Raw genomic sequence first — 22,662 nt, 5'->3', positions numbered from 1 at the left:
AAGGAAGCAGCGACTCATCGAGCTGAGACAGGTGAGGCCCATTCCATAGAGGGAAGCTGCTGTTCTTCCCAGGCAGAAGAGAAACGGTTAACTCCATCTCAGTTAGCATGCTAATGCCTGGTTCCCCTGGCAACCTGAGACACCCTTGACACATGATGAAAAACTTTATCTCTGGGTTTGCTCTCTCCAATTCACTTAACAAAATGTCAGAAATGGGGAAATCTCACAAAACCTCTGGAGACCAAACGGGACTTCAGAGTAAACCAACATGGCCGACCAGGAAGGATCGAGCAGCAGATGGTTGACTTTCTGCTGCGTCATGGCCGCCATTTTGTCTCCCTCTGTGTTTCTACGTGGCTTTCTGATTGGCTACACGTCACATTTAACACTGCAAAAACACATTTTTACAAAGTATTTTTGGTTTTAGTGCAGATATGTTAATACACTTGAAATAAGACAAAACTAACTTACAAATAACTTTGTAAGTTATTGTAAGTTATTATATATAAAGTCCACTGGCAGATTATTTCACTTGTAACGACATTTTTCAACATTATAAGTGAAATAATCTGAAATGCGTTTCATTTATATTAAGGAATCATTTACTGAAAACATACGCACATATTTTGCTGAAAAGTTGCCTATGACTTAGATTTGTCATACTTACATATTTGCATTAAAAACTAGACAAAAAAGATACTTGATACAATTGTGTGTTTTTGCAGTGAACGGGCTGCGTTCTAGTTTGTCATTGGATAATGACGCACTGCGATATCGGGCCAAGATAACCGCACATGTTGAATATCCCCGATTTAAGACCGTCTGGATCACTCTGAACAGGAAGACCTGAGATTATCAGTCATCCTGATCATCTCTCCTGAAGGGGAGACCAACATTGGAATAAAAATCTGGATGTTTGAACTAGGCCAGGAGTGGCTAAAGTGTGGCTCAGGTGCCATTTGCTCATGAAATTATTTTGTTCACAAGTCAAGAATGGTAAAAATTTGTCCAACAAAATAGAAAACAATTGACGACTCAAAAAAAATTGAACTAGTCTGTTTTTATTAAGGCAACAGTTCAAAGCCTTTCTTATCTTTTGGACTTTTAATAACAGATTTCATTAAGAATTGGTTTATTGTTACGCAAGTAAACTAAGCAAAAAATCACAATAAAGTTTGAATGTTTTATTTAATGACTTTTGTAACCTTTAGATTTGGATCGACTCCCCAGAGCGAGTAAAATGCAGGGAATCCTTGACTGTATGGCAAACGCTTGCATGCAGCACACTTGGATTAAACTCGACACGAAGCAGAATATTTTGATTAAACCAAGTCATCTCCCTCCTCCGAACTCATCCGAACTCCTTATCGCTCCTCCACTCCCAGGTAATGGAGATGTGCAAACTTTCTCCTGGGTTCAAAGTGTGAGGAATGACTTCTGTAAATGAATCTTTATCTGCTCAGGAAGATATTGGGTGTTCAGAGGAGTCTGGTGCCGCTGCAGCATATCTGCATGTCCACAGTCCAGCCAACACACCTAAATCAGATAATCAGGTCGTGTGCATGAGACACGATTTCATTTCATCCAGGTGTTTTCTTCAGATTAAATCAGTTTGAGCCAACGAAAAAGCTGGAAGTCAGATTGTTCCATGTTTGTTATTTAAAGTTACTGCACCTTTAAGAGTGCGTCAGGTGTGTAACTTACAGGTGTGTAGGTCAAGGTGTGGGCTGACGAGAGTCGGGTTACAGATAAAACTCGCATTAGGATTTTTTAATGAAAGGTCAGGCGGAGGATGAAGGTTTGCTACCAAGAACTGTCCACAACCTTCAGTCTGTTCATTTGCATTCATTCATTCAGCTGCACTGCAAAAACACAAAATCTTAACAAGTATTTCTGTTTAGTTTCTAGTGCAAATATCTTGTTAAACTTAAAATGAGACAAAACTAACTTCTGAGTAACTTAAAGGTAACTTTTCAGAAAGATAAAGGAGCTTGTTTTCAGAAAATAACCATGTTCATCTCACTGAGCAGGTCGAGTTCATAGAAGTTGGATTAAATACGTTAAACAAGAGCATTGATCACAACTGAAATCTGTGTGAAAGGTCCAAGTTCTGGTGATTCTGATTGTTTTCCTACATGTTGAAACTTGGGAGACTCGACCAGAAGCTCATTTTGGGGCTTTGCAGTGACGGGTCGCAATACGTCCTTGATTAGTCATCCCAAGACTTAGGCTGCCTTCACACTGCAGCCTGAAGTGACCCGATTCCCTCTTTGGACGCAATCCGACCTGTATCTGATCTTTTCACGACAGTCTGAACAGCACCGGTCAGAACACGGAGAACGCTGACGCTATTGCGCCCTCTACTGGGCAGTCGGGACGCTTTCAGGTCGTTTGCCCGTCAGACTGCAGGTCGCATTTATGTGGAGAGGTGAGCGGCCCGGAAAAAACAGACGGCGTTAACCCGACTCGGGTCAGTCTGTTTAGTTAAAGTCCGGTTGAGTTGGTGAGGTGTGAACGCTAATCGACCTCTGACCTCTGGTCCTCCAGAGTTTGGTCAAAGTGAACTCTGGTTGGTTTGAATGTGAACGCCAGGCGGACCAGAGACCGCTCCAAAAGCAGGAAGTGGACTACAGCGCAGGGCATTCTGGGTAAATCCAACCAAAGCTAACATGCTAGCCTAGCGCTAGCAGCAGAAATGGCTCCTGGTCTTTAGCCTAAAGAGAAATCCTCCAACCGCTAAAATCCTCCATCTTGTTTCCATCTGGTGAAGAAGGAAGTTGCTCTCAGTGTCTTCAGAGGTTTTTGTGTCGTTTCCTTCAGTGGTTCTTGGTGCAGCGCCCCCACAGGCCAGGAGGGGAACAGGTTGGTCTGACTCAGAGCCACAGCAGCTGGAGGTGGAGCAGATGTTCTGGGTCCAGTAGAACCGGGTCGACCGGACCATCAAAACAGATTAAGAGATTTCAGGAATATGAATGCAGTGATTCTCGTCTAGATCACAGAAAGATGCCACCACAAAGTAAAGCTTTCTGGTGCAGAGACATTGATTTTCTCCAGAAATCTTTTATTTCAAATGTGTTTGGGGCTGGGAGAAGACATAAAACAATGTTAGATTTAAAATAAACTGTTTTCCATTTCAGATGTTAATATGTGAACTTAGAGTCCAGCCAGGAGACGTTCATGTAAACGGTGAAATGTGTGTAGAAGGGTTTTGGTCAGTCTGCTCCAGGTTCGCCTGCTGACTAACTGTTTGTAGAGAAACTTTATCTGTGGATTAACTTTCCTTTGGTTCCCTGCGGCGGCGCACAGCTGCTGCTCTCCACAAAAGAAGAAAACCTTTTCCAGCAGCCGGGTTAAATATCTGATATTGTTACATCAGGGTGGAGCGCTGAGCAGCGTGCCAACTTAAACACGAGAGCGTGGGCGTCATACAGGAGCCGACTGTTTGGCTGAGCGACCCAGATAGTCTGACTCACTCGTTCTGATCCGCCACATCACACGGGACCAGAGACGGAAAGACGAGAGAGAAACTGAAGGAGAGGAGAACGGAGACGAAATGAGAGAAGCTGAGGCGCAAACAGAAGATTTGCATTTTCTTTGTTTTCTCAAAGAGGGGAAATAATGAGAGACTTGGAAAACAAACCACATTCTGCCTGCGGGCCACAATAAAACACGGATCCGTCATGACTTCAGCCCGACTCGGCCTGATCTCATCTGCAGCAGAACCTTCAGAGAAACGGCCAGAATCCACTCAGAACCAGGAACTTTGAGTCCGTCACTCGCTGCGGTTCTGTTCTGGGACAAAACTTTGATATTCTGCTAATGTCAAATAAACACAATTTCTTATTTGTGGCATTAAATACAGTTAATTAAAATCTAATGTGAATGAGTTTTATGTGCATGAAGTCGTTAAACATCAGGCCTTCGTCGTCCTTCCACTTCCTGTCGTAGAAACCGCCAGCTGTTGGTCACATGATGTCAAAACCGTTTCCATGGCAATTTAATGAAATCACCTTGTGGGGCTATGAGGGCGCAGGGTCACCTGTCCTGGACAGGTAGCCAGTCAGGACACACACATAAACACACACACCCAGCAGCTTTGGGACGGAGGCAGGAAGTCGGAGAACCCAGACAGGAAGTCGGAGAACCCAGACAGGAAGTAGGAGAACACAGACAGGAAGTCGGAGAACCCAGACAGGAAGTCGGAGAACCCAGACAGGAAGTCGGAGAACCCAGACAGAACATGCAGCGACTCTCAATCTTTAGTTTGTTTCTCAAACTAAACTGCGAAAACAACGGATCTTAATCTGGCGCCAATGATTCCTTGTATTTACTGGAAACAAGCTGCTAAATGTTGCTGCAGAAACGAGTTGAGTTTTTACAGTGCAGATTCCCTCTGAGGGTCCGAACCGCCTGTCAGAATGTGAGCCGCAGCTGCTCCCATCCATCTTCATCCTCATCATCCTCTGTCCTCCTGCATGACTCAGCCGCCGGTTCTGGAGGGTCATCGGGTCCGACGGCGTCCCCCGAGGCGGACGGCGTGCGTTTCCTGTCTGCGTCACGGCCTGCGACGCTAATAATGCGGCCGTTACATCAGAGCGGAGGAGCAGCTGACCCGGGCCAGGCTGGACCCGCTGGACCGGGGCGCCATGACGGAGCGAGTCAGCATCCGGTTCCGGTTGTTTCTGTAGCTCTGAGTTTCATCAAACACTGAAATGAAAGTAGAAAAATAGAAGAAATGTGACGCAGGAAGGCCAACCTGTCTGGAGGCTAATCAGACAGGAAGTGGTAAAGAAGACAGGAAGTGAAGTAAATGTGGGAGGAGCAAAATGTGTACTGCTCCTTTAATCCAAATAACCTGGAACACCAAGAAAAGCTCTTTATTCCAATCAATAACTGAAGTGAAAGTATTGATCAGTGATGGATCTCTGCTTTTAAACAGTGGCCAGTGGATCAGGTACTTTTTATGAATATTAATATATTTTAAAGGTTTTATTGGCTCTAGACGCCTTTATTTGATAGGTAATTGACAGGAAAGACGGAAATGAGAAGGGAAGACATGCGGCAAAGGTCTACAGGCCGGGAATCGAACCTGCGACAGCTGCGTTGAGGACTGAGGGTTGTGCTGAACCGCTGCGCCTCCACAGCACCCATGAATATTAATATTTAGCTGAAAAGTTGGTTACAACCCTGCGACAGCCAGCTGACCCGTCCAGGTGACCCGTCCAGCTGACCTGTCCAGGTGACCCGTCCAGGTGACCCGTCCAGGTGACCCGTCCAGGTGACCCGTCCAGGTGACCCGTCCAGGTGACCCGTCCAGGCGACCCCGCCTCTCACCTGGAACGTTGGCTGGAGAGACGGCCGTCTCTACGATGAAGTAAGGGTCTGTTGAAAGTTGCTAGGTGGCGCCGTTGAGCCGTTTCTTTTCTGATTCTTGCCTTAAAATACAAACGTTTCACGCGTCGGCCACGTTTGGTGAGACTTTGAATATGATTGAGCCCCAAAAAGCCAATTTATTTGGTGGAAGCATAATGATACACAGCAGCGCTGCGCTGCTCGGGTCTAATGTTACAGTTTATTTAAACCCTCAGGGCACATCAGGTGACCTGACAATAAAAATAATACATTTTAAATAAAAAGTAAAGAGTGAAGCCGTGTGAGTGTGTGTGTGAGTGTGTGAGTGTGTGTGTGTGTGTGTGTGTGAGTGTGTGTGTGTGTGAGTGTGTGTGTGTGTGTGAGTGTGTGTGTGTGTGTGTGTGTGAGTGTGTGTGTGTGTGTGTGTGAGTGTGTGTGTGTGTGTGTGTGTGTGTGTGTGTGTGTGAGTGTGTGTGTGTGTGTGAGTGTGTGTGTGTGTGAGTGTGTGTGTGAGTGTGTGAGTGTGTGTGTGTGTGTGAGTGTGTGTGTGTGTGTGTGTGTGTGTGTGTGTGTGTGTGTGAGTGTGTGTGTGTGTGTGTGAGTGTGTGTGTGTGTGTGTGTGTGTGTGTGTGTGTGTGTGTGTGTGTGTGTGTGTGAGTGTGTGTGTGAGTGTGTGTGTGTGTGTGTGTGTGTGTGTGTGTGTGTGTGTGAGTGTGTGTGTGAGTGTGTGTGTGTGTGTGTGTGTGTGTGAGTGTGTGTGAGTGTGTGTGTGAGTGTGTGTGTGTGTGAGTGTGTGTGAGTGTGTGTGTGAGTGTGTGTGTGTGTGAGTGTGTGTGTGAGTGTGTGTGTGTGTGTGTGTGTGTGAGTGTGTGTGAGTGTGTGTGGGTGTGTGTGTGTGTGTGTGTGTGAGTGTGTGTGTGAGTGTGTGTGTGTGTGTGTGTGTGAGTGTGTGTGAGTGTGTGTGTGTGTGTGTGTGTGAGTGTGTGTGAGTGTGTGTGTGAGTGTGTGTGTTAGGTTATTATCTGAGGATAAATGTGGTTCAGTTTCACAGTTTAAACAATAAAATATTAAAATCATGACATCATCAGGTCTAAATAACTGGATCATGTTTCTGTGGATTTATGTGAGTTTTGTGTTTTATTGTTGTGTTTGCTTCACATTTTCACTCCAAACTTTGACACAAAGTTCATTTTTGTTTTTGCCGGTTTGTGTGTGAAACACGGCGCTGCAGAGGTTTTGTGCCTTAGACATGAGGCCCCAGGTGAGCAGATGCGGCTGCAGCAGCTCCGGCTGCAGCAGCTCCGGCTGCAGCAGCTGGTTTCTCTGCAGCAGCAGCTCGTGGGGGTCATGCAGATGAGGGGGGGTCCCTGTCTTTGTGTCGCCTCGACTGGAAAAACCAATGCAGTGCGTGGAGTCATGAGAAATCCCCTGCAACATCTGACTTGATGCTTCAGCGGTTCGAATGAAGAAGTGCTGGGCAGGAAGAGCAGCGAGGCGGCGCCGCTTTTAGTCTTTTGACATTTCTGAAAGTCAAAAGGAGACGTGAGATTCATCTGGTGACTGAAACTAAAGTCATTTTACTCTCTGAGTCCTGAGCCAGACTGCAGCCTCATTCTGCAAACCATGAATGACTGAAAGCTTCGCTGCTGCTGCTGCAGGCGCCTCATGAAACCTGGAGCTCAGGAGCATTTCATGGGTCCAGCAGCTTCATGCAGCCTGGATGGAACCAATAATCCATCTGGTTGGATCCTCATCTGCTCTGTTTCTGGTTGGGATCATTAAACCTCACAGCAAACGAGAAACTTTCTCTCAGCCTCCCTATTGGACGGCATTTCCTGACCTGAATTAGCAAGTTTGAAACGACCAATGAGGAGCTTTTCCTTCTCAGGAGGACAAACAAACGTTTATCGAGCTGCTCAGCACTTTTCTAACCTTTTATGTCTTTTTCTTGTACATAAATCATTTGTACAAACACATGCATCCTGTCCCTTCAATCCCTTATTTCCTCTATTCATGCTGTTAGCTGCTAGCCGTTAGCTGCTAGACGTTAGCTGCTAGCCGTTAGCTGCTAGCCGTTAGCTGCTAGCCGTTAGCTGCTAGCCGTTAGCTGCTAGCTGTTAGCTGCTAGCCGTTAGCTGCTAGCCGTTAGCTGCTAGCCGTTAGCTGCTAGCCGTTAGCTGCTAGCCGTTAGCACTTGAAACCAAAGTCAAACTCCTGCCTCAGCAGGATGAGGGGCCCGTCTTCTGATTAATTCATCAAAATATTTTCTAGCCTTGCTTTGCAGAACAGGTTAAAATTGACGGCCTACACAAAACACGAACTTTAACTGCGATCATCAGATTTCAGTCTGATCAGGTCTGCCTGGCGGTTATTCAGATTAAAATAATCTCTTAATCTGGCCAACTCTGACTGGGAGGATTTTACTGCTGCGCTGCTTAAAAAATGTTTCTGCTCCAATCGTTAAGAAGTAAAATAAATATAATTAAAGTCATTAATTTCAGAATTAAATCGATTTATTGTCACTTCCTGTCAGAAACAAACTTCCTGTTTCAATTAAACTTTTTAATCTACAGAAGAAGGCTGAGGGCCCCATCAGGCTGAGGGCCCCATCAGGCTGTGGGGCCCATCAGGCTGCAGGGCCCCATCAGGCTGTGGGGCCCCGCAGCCTGATGGGCCCCACAGCCTGATGGGGCCCTTCAGCCAAACTTAATCTGGTACAGATTAAGTTTGTCCCGTTGGACAGGTGTCCCGTTGGACAGGTGTCCCGCCTGTCTCCCCACCTGCCTCTGTCCGGGCTGAGACCCACTACAGGTTCGCCCTCCTGCCTCACCGGGTAAGTAAAATACGATAAGATGGCCTGGGGGCATGTGACCCCTGACCTGTGACCCCTGACCTGTGACCCCTGACCTGTGACCCCTGACCTGTGACCCCTGACCTGTGACCCCTTCACTGGCTGCCTGTATATTTTAGGATTAATTTTAAAATTCTTATGTTTGTTTTTAAATCACTACATAATCTGACCCCAGCTGACCTCTGAGCTTCGCCACCCCTACGTACCTTATGGGTCTCTCAGGTCCAGCTGCTCCTGGAGGAACCAGGGTGTCCAGAGGGGTCAGGGCTTCTCTGTCAGAGGTCAGAGGGTCAGGGCTTCTCAGTCAGAGGTCAGAGGGTCAGGGCTTCTCAGTCAGAGGTCAGAGGGGTCAGGGCTTCTCAGTCAGAGGTCAGAGGGGTCAGGGCTTCTCAGTCAGAGCTCAGAGGGGTCAGGGCTTCTCAGTCAGAGGTCAGAGGGGTCAGGGCTTCTCAGTCAGAGCTCAGAGGGGTCAGGGCTTCTCAGTCAGAGCTCAGAGGTCAGAGACGCTCCTTCACTGCCCACTTTTAAAGCTCGTCTTAAAACTCATGTATTTTACAGCAGGATCTAGTTTTAATTGTATGTTTTGTTTTATTTTTATTATTATGTTGTTTTAAAGTGTTTTATAAATAAAGTGGATTATAGTTTATTCCAGATTAAAGCAGGTGTTTTAAATATTATTTAAAATAATAATTTAGTGAATCAGAAACAGCAGCAGAGATGAAACCAGGAAACGAAGATAAAACAATAACAGCTGAATAGTTAAATCTGACCAGAGAAGCTGCAGCTCGGAGCTTCGATCAGGTTTTTCTGTCTGAAGCTCTTTGAGTTTAAACTGATGGAGGTTTAACATCTGAACAAATCAACGTTGTTCTGGTTTCTCTGTTTTAGATCTGCTTCTGTTGGAAAGTGTTTTTCTGCTGACTCACCGTTTCCTCCTGGAAACACCCCAGACTCAAACCTCAACACCTGCAGGCCGTTTTCAGCTCAGAGCGTCTATCAGCTGCTCTCTGCATCCTGAGCGTTTCATCATTTATGCCTGGACGACTTTCACAGACCTGAGGAAACTCTGAGGTCTGAGACGTTTCTGAGAAACTGAAGGTTCAGGTGGTTCCCCTCCTGCTTTCTGCCTCATTTCATGACTTCATTTCATTTTCCACTCAGAACCAACTGGTGACTTTCTGCTCCAGTAATAGGAAACAACAGAAACAGGCGGATTAATGAACATGTCAAAAGCAGGAAGTGGACTACAGAGCAGGGCATTCTGGGTAAATCCAACCAAAGCTAACGTGCTAGCCTAGCGCTAGCAGCAGAAATGGCTCCTGGTCTTTAGCCTAAAGAGAAATCCTCCAACCGCTGAAATCCTCCATCTTGTTTCCATCTGGTGAAGAAGGAAGTTGCTCTCAGTGTCTTCAGAGGTTTTTGTGTCGTTTCCTTCAGTGGTTCTTGGTGCAGCGCCCCCACAGGCCAGGAGGGGAACAGGTTGGTTTGACTCAGAGCAGCTGGAGGTGGAGCAGATGTTCTGGGTCCAGTAGAACCGGGTCAACCGGACCATCAGGTTCTGTATTTTAGGAAAATGAAAAATTCAGTCAGAACGGAGTGAGAGCCTCCATGAACATCAGCGTTCCAATCTCTGCACACTTTGACTAGGCCATTCTAACAATCTAAACCTTCTGCTGTAGCTCAGGATGTATGTTTACATCCATCCACACAGTATGATGCTGCCACCACCATGCATCACTGTGTGTTCACACTTTAACGTGGTCAACGTCTTGAAGATTCATTTTCAGGGTTATAAATTAAATTATACTTAAAAAAGAATAATAAAAACCGGAGCAATTAGTTCATTTGATAAATAGTTTAAATAATGAACCAACCGACTCCGTGGCTCTGACAGATTATTATTATTATTATTATTATTATTATTATTATTATTATTATTATTATTATTATTATTATTATTATTATTATTGTTATTGTTATTATTATTATTATTATTATTGTTATTATTATTATTATTATTATTGTTATTATTATTATTATTATTATTATTATTATTATTATTATTATTATTGTTATTATTATTACTGTGGTGATGATTTTAACCCCTTCAGAGCCATTCAGGCTGTTTCTGCTTCTGGATCTTTTTTTAGCTGCCATTCGTCACATTTTCAGCCGTTTGCGGCTCAGAAAAACGAAACGTGGCTCAGATTCTGCTAAACGCCCACAGCCTGTCTGCATGTCCTCACCGGGGGTTTCCTGGGGTTTCCTGGAGTTTCCTGGGGTTTCCTGGAGTTTCCTGGAGTTTCCCCTGGATGCCAACAGCAACACTTTCATGGTGGTTCTGGGTTTTCTGTCCGAGATCAGAGCCTGTTTTCTGTCTGCAGCTGCAATAAAACCGATAATTAATATTCAATAATAATCAAATGTTGCCATTTATTACATCATTTATCATTTAGCAACAATGTTGTCACCAAAACCTCTTTGGTTGTTTTAACATTCTGTCCGAAACAGCAGAAATGTTTGAATAAAATAAAACCCTAAATCCTGCCAAGAGTCTTTCAGATCAATAATCGATATCGATTAAAAACTGGCTCCTCTGCCATTGATGCCGCTATGAGTCAACATAGTGAGAGTTTGTGGTTTTGCAGTGTAGCGACTCTCGTTTTCTCGTTTCCGAGCAACAAGAGGAAAGTTTTCACTCCCGAAACCCAAATGTGTGGCAGAACCAGGGCAACGCAACTAACACGGCAACCGAGACGGCAACATTTCCTGGCTGCAGACGTTTCCACCACTTTGGCAGAAATACTGAATTCAGAGGAAATAAAATCCCATCAGCAACTGGCAACCGGCAACCGATAACCAGCAACTGGCAACCGGCAACTGGCAACCGATAACCAGCAACTGGCAACCAGCAACTGGCAAACAGCAACTGGCAACCAGCAACTGGCAACCGATAACCAGCAACTGGCAACCAGCAACTGGCAACCAGCAACTGGCAACCGATAACCAGCAACTGGCAACCAGCAACTGGCAACCAGCAACTGGCAACCAGCAACTGGCAACCGACAACCAGCAACTGGCAACCAGCAACTGGCAACCAGCAACTGGCAACCGATAACCAGCAACTGGCAACCAGCAACTGGCAACCAGCAACTGGCAACCGATAACCAGCAACTGGCAACCAGCAACAGACAACCTGCAACTGGCAACCAGCAACTGGCAAACAGCAACTGGCAACCAGCAACTGGCAACCGATAACCAGCAACTGGCAACCAGCAACAGACAACCTGCAACTGGCAACCAGCAACTGGCAATCAGCAACTGGCAACCGGCAACTGGCAACCTGCAACTGGCAACAGGCAACTGGCAACCAGCAACAGACAACCTGCAACTGGCAACCAGCAACCGACAACCAGCAACAGACAACCAGCAACTGGCAACCAGCAACTGGCAATCAGCAACTGGCAACCGATAACCAGCAACTGGCAACCAGCAACAGACAACCTGCAACTGGCAACCGATAACCAGCAACTGGCAACCAGCAACAGACAACCTGCAACTGGCAACCAGCAACTGGCAATCAGCAACTGGCAACCGGCAACTGGCAACCTGCAACTGGCAACAGGCAACTGGCAACCAGCAACAGACAACCTGCAACTGGCAACCAGCAACCGACAACCAGCAACAGACAACCAGCAACTGGCAACCAGCAACTGGCAATCAGCAACTGGCAACCGATAACCAGCAACTGGCAACCAGCAACAGACAACCTGCAACGGGCAACCAGCAACTGGCAATCAGCAACTGGCAATCAGCAACCGACAACCAGCAACAGGCAACTGGCAATCAGCAACTGGCAACCGATAACCAGCAACTGGCAACCAGCAACAGACAACCTGCAACTAGCAACCAGCAACTGGCAACCAGCAACAGACAACCTGCAACTGGCAACCAGCAACTGGCAATCAGCAACTGGCAATCAGCAACCGACAACCAGCAACTGGCAACCAGCAACTGGCAACCAGCAACCGACAACCAGCAACAGGCAACGAGCAACTGGCAACCAGCAACTGGCAACCAGCAACCGACAACCAGCAACAGGCAACGAGCAACTGGCAACCAGCAACTGGCAACAGGCCTGTTGCCAGTTTCAACTGGCAACCAGCAACAGACAACCAGCAACCGACAGCCAGCAACCGACATCCAGCAACTGGCAACGAGCAACTGGCAACCAACCGACAACCAGCAACCGGCAACCAGCAACCGACAACTGGCAATGAGCAACTGGCAACCAGCAACCGACAACCAGCAACTGGCAACCAGCAACCGACAACTGGCAATGAGCAACTGGCAACCAGCAACCGACAACCAGCAACTGGCAACAGGCCTGTTGCCAGTTGCAACTGGCAACCAGCAACAGACAACCGGCAGCCGACAGCCGGCAACCGACATTCAGCAACCGACAACCAGCAACTGGCAATTAGCAACTGGCAACCGACAACCAGCAACTCGCAACAGGCCTGTTGCCAGTTGCAACTGGCAACCAGCAACAGACAACCAGCAACCGACAACCAGCAGCCGGCAACCGACAACCAGCAACTGGCAATGAGCAACTGGCAACCAGCAACCGACAACCAGCAACAGGCAACCGACAACCAGCAACAGGCAACTCGCAACAGGCCTTTTGCCAGTTGCAACTGGCAACCAGCAACTGGCAACGAGCAACTGGCAACCAGCAACCGACAACCAGCAACAGGCAACTGGCAACAGGCCTGTTGCCAGTTGCAACTGGCAACCAGCAACAGACAACCAGCAACAGGCAACTGGCAACAGGCCTGTTGCCAGTTGCAACTGGCAACCAGCAACTGGCAACCAGCAACTGGCAACCGACAACCAGCAACAGGCAACTGGCAACAGGCCTGTTGCCGGTTGCAACTGGCAACCAGCAACAGACAACCTGCAACTGGCAACCAGCAACTGGCAATCGGCAACAGACAACCTGCAACAGGCAACCAGCAACTGGCAATCAGCAACCGGCAACCAGCAACAGACAACCTGCAACAGGCAACCAGCAACCGACAACCAGCAACAGGCAACGAGCAACTGGCAACCAACAACCAGCAACTGACAACAGGCCTGTTGCCAGTTTCAACTGGCAACCAGCAAATGGCCACGAGCAACTGGCAACCAGCAACCGACAACCAGCAACAGGCAACTGGCAACAGGCCTGTTGCCACTGGCAACCAGCAACAGACAACCTGCAACTGGCAACCAGCAACTGGCAATCGGCAACAGACAACCTGCAACAGGCAACCAGCAACTGGCAATCAGCAACCGACAACCAGCAACAGGCAACTGGCAATCAGCAACTGGCAACCAGCAACAGGCAACTGGCAATCAGCAACTGGCAACCAGCAACAGGCAACTGGCAACAGGCCTGTTGCCAGTTGCAACTGGCAACCAGCAACAGACAACCAGCAACAGGCAACTGGCAACAGGCCTGTTGCCAGTCGCAACTGGCAACCAGCAACTGGCAACCGACAACCAGCAACAGGCAACTGGCAACAGGCCTGTTGCCGGTTGCAACTGGCAACCAGCAACAGACAACCTGCAACTGGCAACCAGCAACTGGTAATCGGCAACAGACAACCTGCAACAGGCAACCAGCAACTGGCAATCAGCAACCGGCAACCAGCAACAGACAACCTGCAACAGGCAACCAGCAACCGACAACCAGCAACAGGCAACGAGCAACTGGCAACCAACAACCAGCAACTGACAACAGGCCTGTTGCCAGTTTCAACTGGCAACCAGCAAATGGCCACGAGCAACTGGCAACCAGCAACCGACAACCAGCAACAGGCAACTGGCAACAGGCCTGTTGCCACTGGCAACCAGCAACAGACAACCTGCAACTGGCAACCAGCAACTGGCAATCGGCAACAGACAACCTGCAACAGGCAACCAGCAACTGGCAATCAGCAACCGACAACCAGCAACAGGCAACTGGCAATCAGCAACTGGCAACCAGCAACAGGCAACTGGCAATCAGCAACAGGCAACCAGCAACAGGCAACCAGCAACCGACAACCAGCAACCAGAACCAGAACCGGCCTGGCGGTCAGAGATCTGAACCAGGAGAACTTTCTACGTTAGAAAAAATGATTTCTATAATATTTATGATGTCATTTCCCCTGAACTCGGTGAGACCCGGATGTTTACATGAAAAACTGCTTTTTAATATTAAAGAATTATTGACTTGAACTAAACTGATGAAAAGTAACTTTAAATAAAATATTAACAACAGAAACAGATATTTGGTGTTTGGATCAAGTTTCTTTTTGTTTTTAAAGAAAAATCACCAGAGAGTTAAAGTTTCATTTCAGCAGGAGGAAAAAATAATAAACACAACAGTTTCTGTTCCAGTTGGAGCCGCTAAACCGGCGGCATCGTCCTGCAGCCGCCCGCCGCCCGCCGCCTCCGGCTCACAGGCTAATAAAACCAAACACCGCGCAGCTGCGTCACACATTTGAATCCAACCTGAGGAAAGTTCCTGCGGCGGCGACAGATGCGGGGTTGAGAAATCTCTGCAACGGTTGCTGTTGCTTTGCAGTTGCTGGGGAAACTTCCCAGGGATTTTCCAGGTCCTGGAAAACAGGCAGGTTTTCTTAGAGGGGATCAATTATGCAAAACTCACAATTTGCGCGTTTTTGTTCCAGGTGGGTTTGAATTGTCCTGTTTACTCCGATCAGACGGAAATTTCCTTCTGGGATTAATAAAGAATATTCTTACTGAATTATGTCATCATTTCAATAGCAATTATTTCAGCTCTAAGTGATGGCGCTGTTAGCCATGTTAGCAGTGCTGGCGCTGTTAGCCATGTTAGCAGTGCTGGCGCTGTTAGCCATGTTAGCAGTGCTGGCGCTGTTAGCCATGTTAGCAGTGCTGGCGCTGTTAGCCATGTTAGCAGTGCTGGAGCTGTTAGCCATGTTAGCAGTGCTGGCGCTGTTAGCCATGTTAGCAGTGCTGGAGCTGTTAGCCATGTTAGCAGTGCTGGAGCTGTTAGCCATGTTAGCAGTGCTGGCGCTGTTAGCCATGTTAGCAGTGCTGGAGCTGTTAGCCATGTTAGCAGTGCTGTTAGCCATGTTAGCAGTGCTGGAGCTGTTAGCCATGTTAGCAGTGCTGGAGCTGTTAGCCATGTTAGCAGTGCTGGCGCTGTTAGCCATGTTAGCAGTGCTGGCGCTGTTAGCCATGTTAGCAGTGCTGCAGCTGTTAGCCATGTTAGCAGTGCTGCAGCTGTTAGCCATGTTAGCAGTGCTGGAGCTGTTAGCCATGTTAGCAGTGCTGTTAGCCATGTTAGCAGTGCTGGAGCTGTTAGCCATGTTAGCAGTGCTGGAGCTGTTAGCCATGTTAGCAGTGCTGTTAGCCATGTTAGCAGTGCTGGAGCTGTTAGCCATGTTAGCAGTGCTGGAGCTGTTAGCCATGTTAGCAGTGCTGTTAGCCATGTTAGCAGTTCTGGTGCTGTTAGCCGTGTTAGCAGTGCCGGTGCTGTTAGCCATGTTAGCAGTACCGGAGCTGTTAGCCATGTTAGCAGTGCTGGAGCTGTCAGCCATGTTAGCAGTGCTGGAGCTGTTAGCCATGTTAGCAGTGCTGGAGCTGTTAGCCATGTTAGCAGTGCTGGAGCTGTTAGCCATGTTAGCAGTGCTGGCGCTGTTAGCCATGTTAGCAGTGCTGGAGCTGTTAGCCATGTTAGCAGTGCTGGCGCTGTTAGCCATGTTAGCAGTGCTGGAGCTGTTAGCCATGTTAGCAGTGCTGGCGCTGTTAGCCATGTTAGCAGTGCTGGAGCTGTTAGCCATGTTAGCAGTGCTGGCGCTGTTAGCCATGTTAGCAGTGCTGGAGCTGTTAGCCATGTTAGCAGTGCTGGAGCTGTTAGCCATGTTAGCAGTGCTGGAGCTGTTAGCCATGTTAGCAGTGCTGGCGCTGTTAGCCATGTTAGCAGTGCTGGAGCTGTTAGCCATGTTAGCAGTGCTGGAGCTGTTAGCCATGTTAGCAGTGCTGTTAGCCATGTTAGCAGTGCTGGAGCTGTTAGCCATGTTAGCAGTGCTGGAGCTGTTAGCCATGTTAGCAGTGCTGGCGCTGTTAGCCATGTTAGCAGTGCTGGCGCTGTTAGCCATGTTAGCAGTGCTGCAGCTGTTAGCCATGTTAGCAGTGCTGCAGCTGTTAGCCATGTTAGCAGTGCTGGAGCTGTTAGCCATGTTAGCAGTGCTGTTAGCCATGTTAGCAGTGCTGGAGCTGTTAGCCATGTTAGCAGTGCTGGAGCTGTTAGCCATGTTAGCAGTGCTGTTAGCCATGTTAGCAGTGCTGGAGCTGTTAGCCATGTTAGCAGTACCGGAGCTGTTAGCCATGTTAGCAGTGCTGTTAGCCATGTTAGCAGTGCTGGAGCTGTTAGCCATGTTAGCAGTGCTGGAGCTGTTAGCCATGTTAGCAGTGCTGTTAGCCATGTTAGCAGTTCTGGTGCTGTTAGCCGTGTTAGCAGTGCCGGTGCTGTTAGCCATGTTAGCAGTACCGGAGCTGTTAGCCATGTTAGCAGTGCTGGAGCTGTCAGCCATGTTAGCAGTGCTGGAGCTGTTAGCCATGTTAGCAGTGCTGGAGCTGTTAGCCATGTTAGCAGTGCTGGAGCTGTTAGCCATGTTAGCAGTGCTGTTAGCCATGTTAGCAGTGCTGTTAGCCATGTTAGCAGTGCTGGAGCTGTTAGCCATGTTAGCAGTGCTGGAGCTGTTAGCCATGTTAGCAGTGCTGTTAGCCATGTTAGCAGTTCTGGTGCTGTTAGCCGTGTTAGCAGTGCCGGTGCTGTTAGCCATGTTAGCAGTACCAGAGCTGTTAGCCATGTTAGCAGTGCTGGAGCTGTTAGCCATGTTAGCAGTGCTGGAGCTGTTAGCCATGTTAGCAGTGCTGGAGCTGTTAGCCATGTTAGCAGTGCTGGAGCTGTTAGCCATGTTAGCAGTGCTGTTAGCCATGTTAGCAGTGCTGGTGCTGTTAGCCGTGTTAGCAGTACCGGTGCTGTTAGCCATGTTAGCAGTACCGGAGCTGTTAGCCGTGTTAGCAGTACCGGAGCTGTTAGCCGTGTTAGCAGTGCTGCAGCTGTTAGCCGTGTTAGCAGTGCTGGCGCTGTTAGCCATGATAGCAGTGCTGCAGCTGTTAGCCGTGTTAGCAGTGCTGGCGCTGTTAGCCATGTTAGCAGTGCTGGAGCTGTTAGCCATGTTAGCAGTGCTGTTAGCCATGTTAGCAGTGCTGGAGCTGTTAGCCATGTTAGCAGTGCTGGAGCTGTTAGCCATGTTAGCAGTGCTGGCGCTGTTAGCCATGTTAGCAGTGCTGGAGCTGTTAGCCATGTTAGCAGTGCTGGAGCTGTTAGCCATGTTAGCAGTGCTGTTAGCCATGTTAGCAGTGCTGGAGCTGTTAGCCATGTTAGCAGTGCTGGAGCTGTTAGCCATGTTAGCAGTGCTGGCGCTGTTAGCCATGTTAGCAGTGCTGGCGCTGTTAGCCATGTTAGCAGTGCTGCAGCTGTTAGCCATGTTAGCAGTGCTGCAGCTGTTAGCCATGTTAGCAGTGCTGGAGCTGTTAGCCATGTTAGCAGTGCTGTTAGCCATGTTAGCAGTGCTGGAGCTGTTAGCCATGTTAGCAGTGCTGGAGCTGTTAGCCATGTTAGCAGTGCTGTTAGCCATGTTAGCAGTGCTGGAGCTGTTAGCCATGTTAGCAGTGCTGGAGCTGTTAGCCATGTTAGCAGTGCTGTTAGCCATGTTAGCAGTTCTGGTGCTGTTAGCCGTGTTAGCAGTGCCGGTGCTGTTAGCCATGTTAGCAGTACCGGAGCTGTTAGCCATGTTAGCAGTGCTGGAGCTGTTAGCCATGTTAGCAGTGCTGGAGCTGTTAGCCATGTTAGCAGTGCTGGCGCTGTTAGCCATGTTAGCAGTGCTGGAGCTGTTAGCCATGTTAGCAGTGCTGGCGCTGTTAGCCATGTTAGCAGTGCTGGAGCTGTTAGCCATGTTAGCAGTGCTGGCGCTGTTAGCCATGTTAGCAGTGCTGGAGCTGTTAGCCATGTTAGCAGTGCTGGCGCTGTTAGCCATGTTAGCAGTGCTGGAGCTGTTAGCCATGTTAGCAGTGCTGGAGCTGTTAGCCATGTTAGCAGTGCTGGAGCTGTTAGCCATGTTAGCAGTGCTGGCGCTGTTAGCCATGTTAGCAGTGCTGGAGCTGTTAGCCATGTTAGCAGTGCTGGAGCTGTTAGCCATGTTAGCAGTGCTGTTAGCCATGTTAGCAGTGCTGGAGCTGTTAGCCATGTTAGCAGTGCTGGAGCTGTTAGCCATGTTAGCAGTGCTGGCGCTGTTAGCCATGTTAGCAGTGCTGGCGCTGTTAGCCATGTTAGCAGTGCTGCAGCTGTTAGCCATGTTAGCAGTGCTGCAGCTGTTAGCCATGTTAGCAGTGCTGGAGCTGTTAGCCATGTTAGCAGTGCTGTTAGCCATGTTAGCAGTGCTGGAGCTGTTAGCCATGTTAGCAGTGCTGGAGCTGTTAGCCATGTTAGCAGTGCTGTTAGCCATGTTAGCAGTGCTGGAGCTGTTAGCCATGTTAGCAGTACCGGAGCTGTTAGCCATGTTAGCAGTGCTGTTAGCCATGTTAGCAGTGCTGGAGCTGTTAGCCATGTTAGCAGTGCTGGAGCTGTTAGCCATGTTAGCAGTGCTGTTAGCCATGTTAGCAGTTCTGGTGCTGTTAGCCGTGTTAGCAGTGCCGGTGCTGTTAGCCATGTTAGCAGTACCGGAGCTGTTAGCCATGTTAGCAGTGCTGGAGCTGTCAGCCATGTTAGCAGTGCTGGAGCTGTTAGCCATGTTAGCAGTGCTGGAGCTGTTAGCCATGTTAGCAGTGCTGGAGCTGTTAGCCATGTTAGCAGTGCTGTTAGCCATGTTAGCAGTGCTGGAGCTGTTAGCCATGTTAGCAGTGCTGGAGCTGTTAGCCATGTTAGCAGTGCTGTTAGCCATGTTAGCAGTTCTGGTGCTGTTAGCCGTGTTAGCAGTGCCGGTGCTGTTAGCCATGTTAGCAGTACCAGAGCTGTTAGCCATGTTAGCAGTGCTGGAGCTGTTAGCCATGTTAGCAGTGCTGGAGCTGTTAGCCATGTTAGCAGTGCTGGAGCTGTTAGCCATGTTAGCAGTGCTGGAGCTGTTAGCCATGTTAGCAGTGCTGTTAGCCATGTTAGCAGTGCTGGTGCTGTTAGCCGTGTTAGCAGTACCGGTGCTGTTAGCCATGTTAGCAGTACCGGAGCTGTTAGCCGTGTTAGCAGTACCGGAGCTGTTAGCCGTGTTAGCAGTGCTGCAGCTGTTAGCCGTGTTAGCAGTGCTGGCGCTGTTAGCCATGATAGCAGTGCTGCAGCTGTTAGCCGTGTTAGCAGTGCTGGCGCTGTTAGCCATGTTAGCAGTGCTGGCGCTGTTAGCCATGTTAGCAGTGCTGGCGCTGTTAGCCATGTTAGCAGTGTTAGGGTTTTGGTAGCTCTTCGGTAAAGTCAGTTCTCACTCGGCCGGGTTTCATCTCTGAAGGTTCTTACTTTGGAAAAATGCCAGTCAGGCTGTTTTTCTAACGTTACTAGAAAACATCTGCAGTGGAAGATTTCTGACGTCGGTGTGTTTTTTCTTCACGTTGATTTTTCAGGGGACGCCGTCAGAGGAACTCCAGTTAGCAGATTAGCGGCGCGGCTAGCAGCTGATCCTCTGGTGAGACGCTCAGATTCATGCAGAAAGAAAAATGATGACAGTATTTAGTTTAACAGCTGATCAAAGCTCAATTATAGGAGGAAATGTACAAATTCAGTATTTTTGGAGATTTTAATTTTAATACTTGCTGTGCTTGAGTTTCTGTTTAAGTTTAAATGATTTCTGTTTGTTTCATGTCATTCAGGTTTGAATATTTTGCTTTTTCTGACTGAATCGACTGATTCTGCTACCAGGAAATCCTCATTTTTGTTACATTTTTTAAAGCACTTTATTACTTTGCATCTTGTGACAAACCAAACAATGTGGTAACGTAACATGAACTTAGAAATATTGCAGGATGCAGGAGCAAAGAACAAAGTTAAACTGCTTTGAAAACCTCTGACCAGGATTGTAGGGAAAATAAAAAAATTATGCAGATCAGCAAAGTTTACGAGTCACAAGCATCCGAGTTATTTCATTTGAGACCAAACTGTCCATGAAAACAGCAAAATGTTCTGATTTCCAACCCAAAAGGTGACAGAAAACAGATGAAACTGATTCTGTAGAAGAACCAGGATGTAAAAACACGACGGGTAAAATTAGGAACCATTCCAGGTTTCAGACCGACGCCAAGCGGGCGAACGTCCCGGAGCCAGAAACCGAGTTAGCAACAAAACGCTTTCAGGGGGTGTGTGTGTGTGTGTGTCTGTGTGTGTGTGTGTGTGTGTGTGTGTGTGTGTGTGTGTGTGTGTGTGTGTGTGTGTGTGTGTGTGTGTGTGTGGGGTGTGTGTGTGTGTGTGTGTGTGTGTGTGTGTGTGTGTGTGTGTGTGTGTGGGGTGTGTGTGTGTGTGTGTGTGTTGGGGTGTGTGTGTGTGTGTGTGTGTGTGTGTTTGTGTGTGTGTGTGTGTGTGCACTGCAGCCTCCATTCAGAGTCTTTCTGCTCTGATTTGTTCCCATAACGATGGCGGCCATGTTTTTGTTGTCTTAGCAGCTAAGCTAGTTCTGGTTCTGGTTCTGGTTCTGATGGGTCCGTTACTTCACTTCCTCGCTGCCCAAGGACTTTCCAGGACCGGATAGATGTGAAAAATCTCCAACCGTCGGTCGGTTTAGTGATCATGAAGCTGAGGAACGTCTGTTGTCTCCAGGCTGCTGCCTTCGTGTGTGAATGACCTTTGACCCTGAAAGCCCACCGCGCTGAAACATGGCCGACCGGTTAGTTTGGGTTTCGCTGCTGACGCTGCTGCGGTTCCTGTGATGAAGCCTGGGATCAGTTGCTGCCTGTCGGCAGGAACACGCAGCTCAAAATGACATTCATGTGAATAATAATGTATTTTAGTTCCCAAATTTTCCATTTTTAATGAATTAAGACTCAAAAACATCTTCAAGTGTCAACAAGTTGATTAATTATGAGAAAAAAATCCATTTATTGATGTGAAAACCCCAAAAGTGAATTTACCTGTTTGGTCCAGTAGACCCGGTTCTATCAGAACCAGAACCAAAACTTCAACATTCAGATTTTATCACCTCAGTTTGTCCCTGAAGAAACTTTTGGACAGAACATTGAAGGTTCTGTTGGTTTGACAGGAAAGAGGATCATGAGAGAAGGGGAGACGTGGCAAATGTCACCAGGCCGGGAATCGAACCTGCGACCACCGGCCTCAACATGTGGGCCGAGCTCTGTGCTGCTAGCTGAGCCATGCTAACATAGCTCTGTGCTGCTAGCTGAGCCATGCTAACATAGCTCTGTGCTGCTAGCTGAGCCATGCTAACACAGCTCTGTGCTGCTAGCTGAGCCATGCTAACATAGCTCTGTGCTGCTAGCTGAGCCATGCTAACAGCTCTGTGCTGCTAGCTTAGCCATGCTAACATAGCTCTGTGCTGCTAGCTGAGCCATGCTAACACAGCTCTGTGCTGCTAGCTGAGCCATGCTAACATAGCTCTGTGCTGCTAGCTGAGCCATGCTAACATAGCTCTGTGCTGCTAGCTGAGTCATGCTAACATAGCTCTGTGCTGCTAGCTGAGCCATGCTAACATAGCTCTGTGCTGCTAGCTGAGCCATGCTAACATAGCTCTGTGCTGCTAGCTGAGCCATGCTAACATAGCTCTGTGCTGCTAGCTGAGCCATGCTAACATAGCTCTGTGTTGCTAACAGGCTGCAGCAGCTCAGACTGGGTTTCCTGAGAGTCCAGTCCAGGTTCTTCTGCGATGCAGAACCGAAGAGTCGACCTGAGAAAAACTGACAAACTGCTTCAGGTTCTTAATGCATCAGGTTTGAGCTGCGGCGCGACATCGGGGGAAGTGATGACAATTTAAGGGCCCTTGACCACAGGGGGCCCCCACAAAAATATATATTTATTTTTTACAGAATAAAAGTCGGCCCTGTCAGTTACTGTTGTTGTGTTTTTAAAATGGTTTTTAGCAGAAAAATTAAATGTTACCCTCCAGACCAAAACACACACATCCATATTTACACTGAACCCCCTGGATCTGCGTTAAATGGTTCGTTCCTGCTGGGCGGTGATGTTTTCAGCCGCAGTCGGTACAAGACAAGAGACATGGCGGTTACTATGCTGCCTAGAAAGTCACGTTTAAAAAGAAGATATAAGAGAAAAAGACAAGACTGTGAATTTGTAACAGTTTTTCTCCAAGAGGTGAGTCGACTGAGATTATCAATCATTTAGCATAGTTAGCTTAGCTACAGACCACTGTTTGCCTCCATAGCATTTAATG

General features: G+C 48.0%; 2 long non-coding RNA genes across 3 annotated transcripts in view; one reads left to right on the top strand and one right to left on the bottom strand.

The window, feature by feature from the left end:
• Nucleotides 1-1,047: 1,047 nt before the first annotated feature.
• Nucleotides 1,048-15,042, bottom strand: LOC108166293 (uncharacterized). The gene is made up of 4 exons (XR_014087456.1): nucleotides 14,744-15,042; nucleotides 10,450-10,587; nucleotides 9,130-9,761; nucleotides 1,048-4,707 (listed from the first exon to the last, which is right to left on the bottom strand). It is a non-coding gene; the product is annotated as an uncharacterized LOC108166293 (long non-coding RNA).
• Nucleotides 14,798-22,662, top strand: part of LOC145551591 (uncharacterized) — a 21,533-nt gene continuing 13,668 nt past the window's right edge. The window contains exons 1-3 of one of the 2 annotated variants that reach the window (XR_014087457.1): nucleotides 14,798-14,922; nucleotides 19,892-19,953; nucleotides 22,085-22,174. This is a non-coding gene — a long non-coding RNA (uncharacterized LOC145551591). Of the gene's footprint in view, nucleotides 14,923-19,891; nucleotides 19,954-22,084; nucleotides 22,175-22,662 lie in introns of those variants that run through there. The other variant, XR_014087458.1, reaches the window with a different exon arrangement.

Source organism: Poecilia reticulata, chromosome 5 (genome assembly GCF_904066995.2).
Source record: "Poecilia reticulata chromosome 5, P_reticulata-male-v2, whole genome shotgun sequence".
Taxonomy (NCBI): Eukaryota; Metazoa; Chordata; class Actinopteri; order Cyprinodontiformes; family Poeciliidae; genus Poecilia; species Poecilia reticulata.
This window is presented reverse-complemented; position numbering and strand designations above follow the sequence as displayed.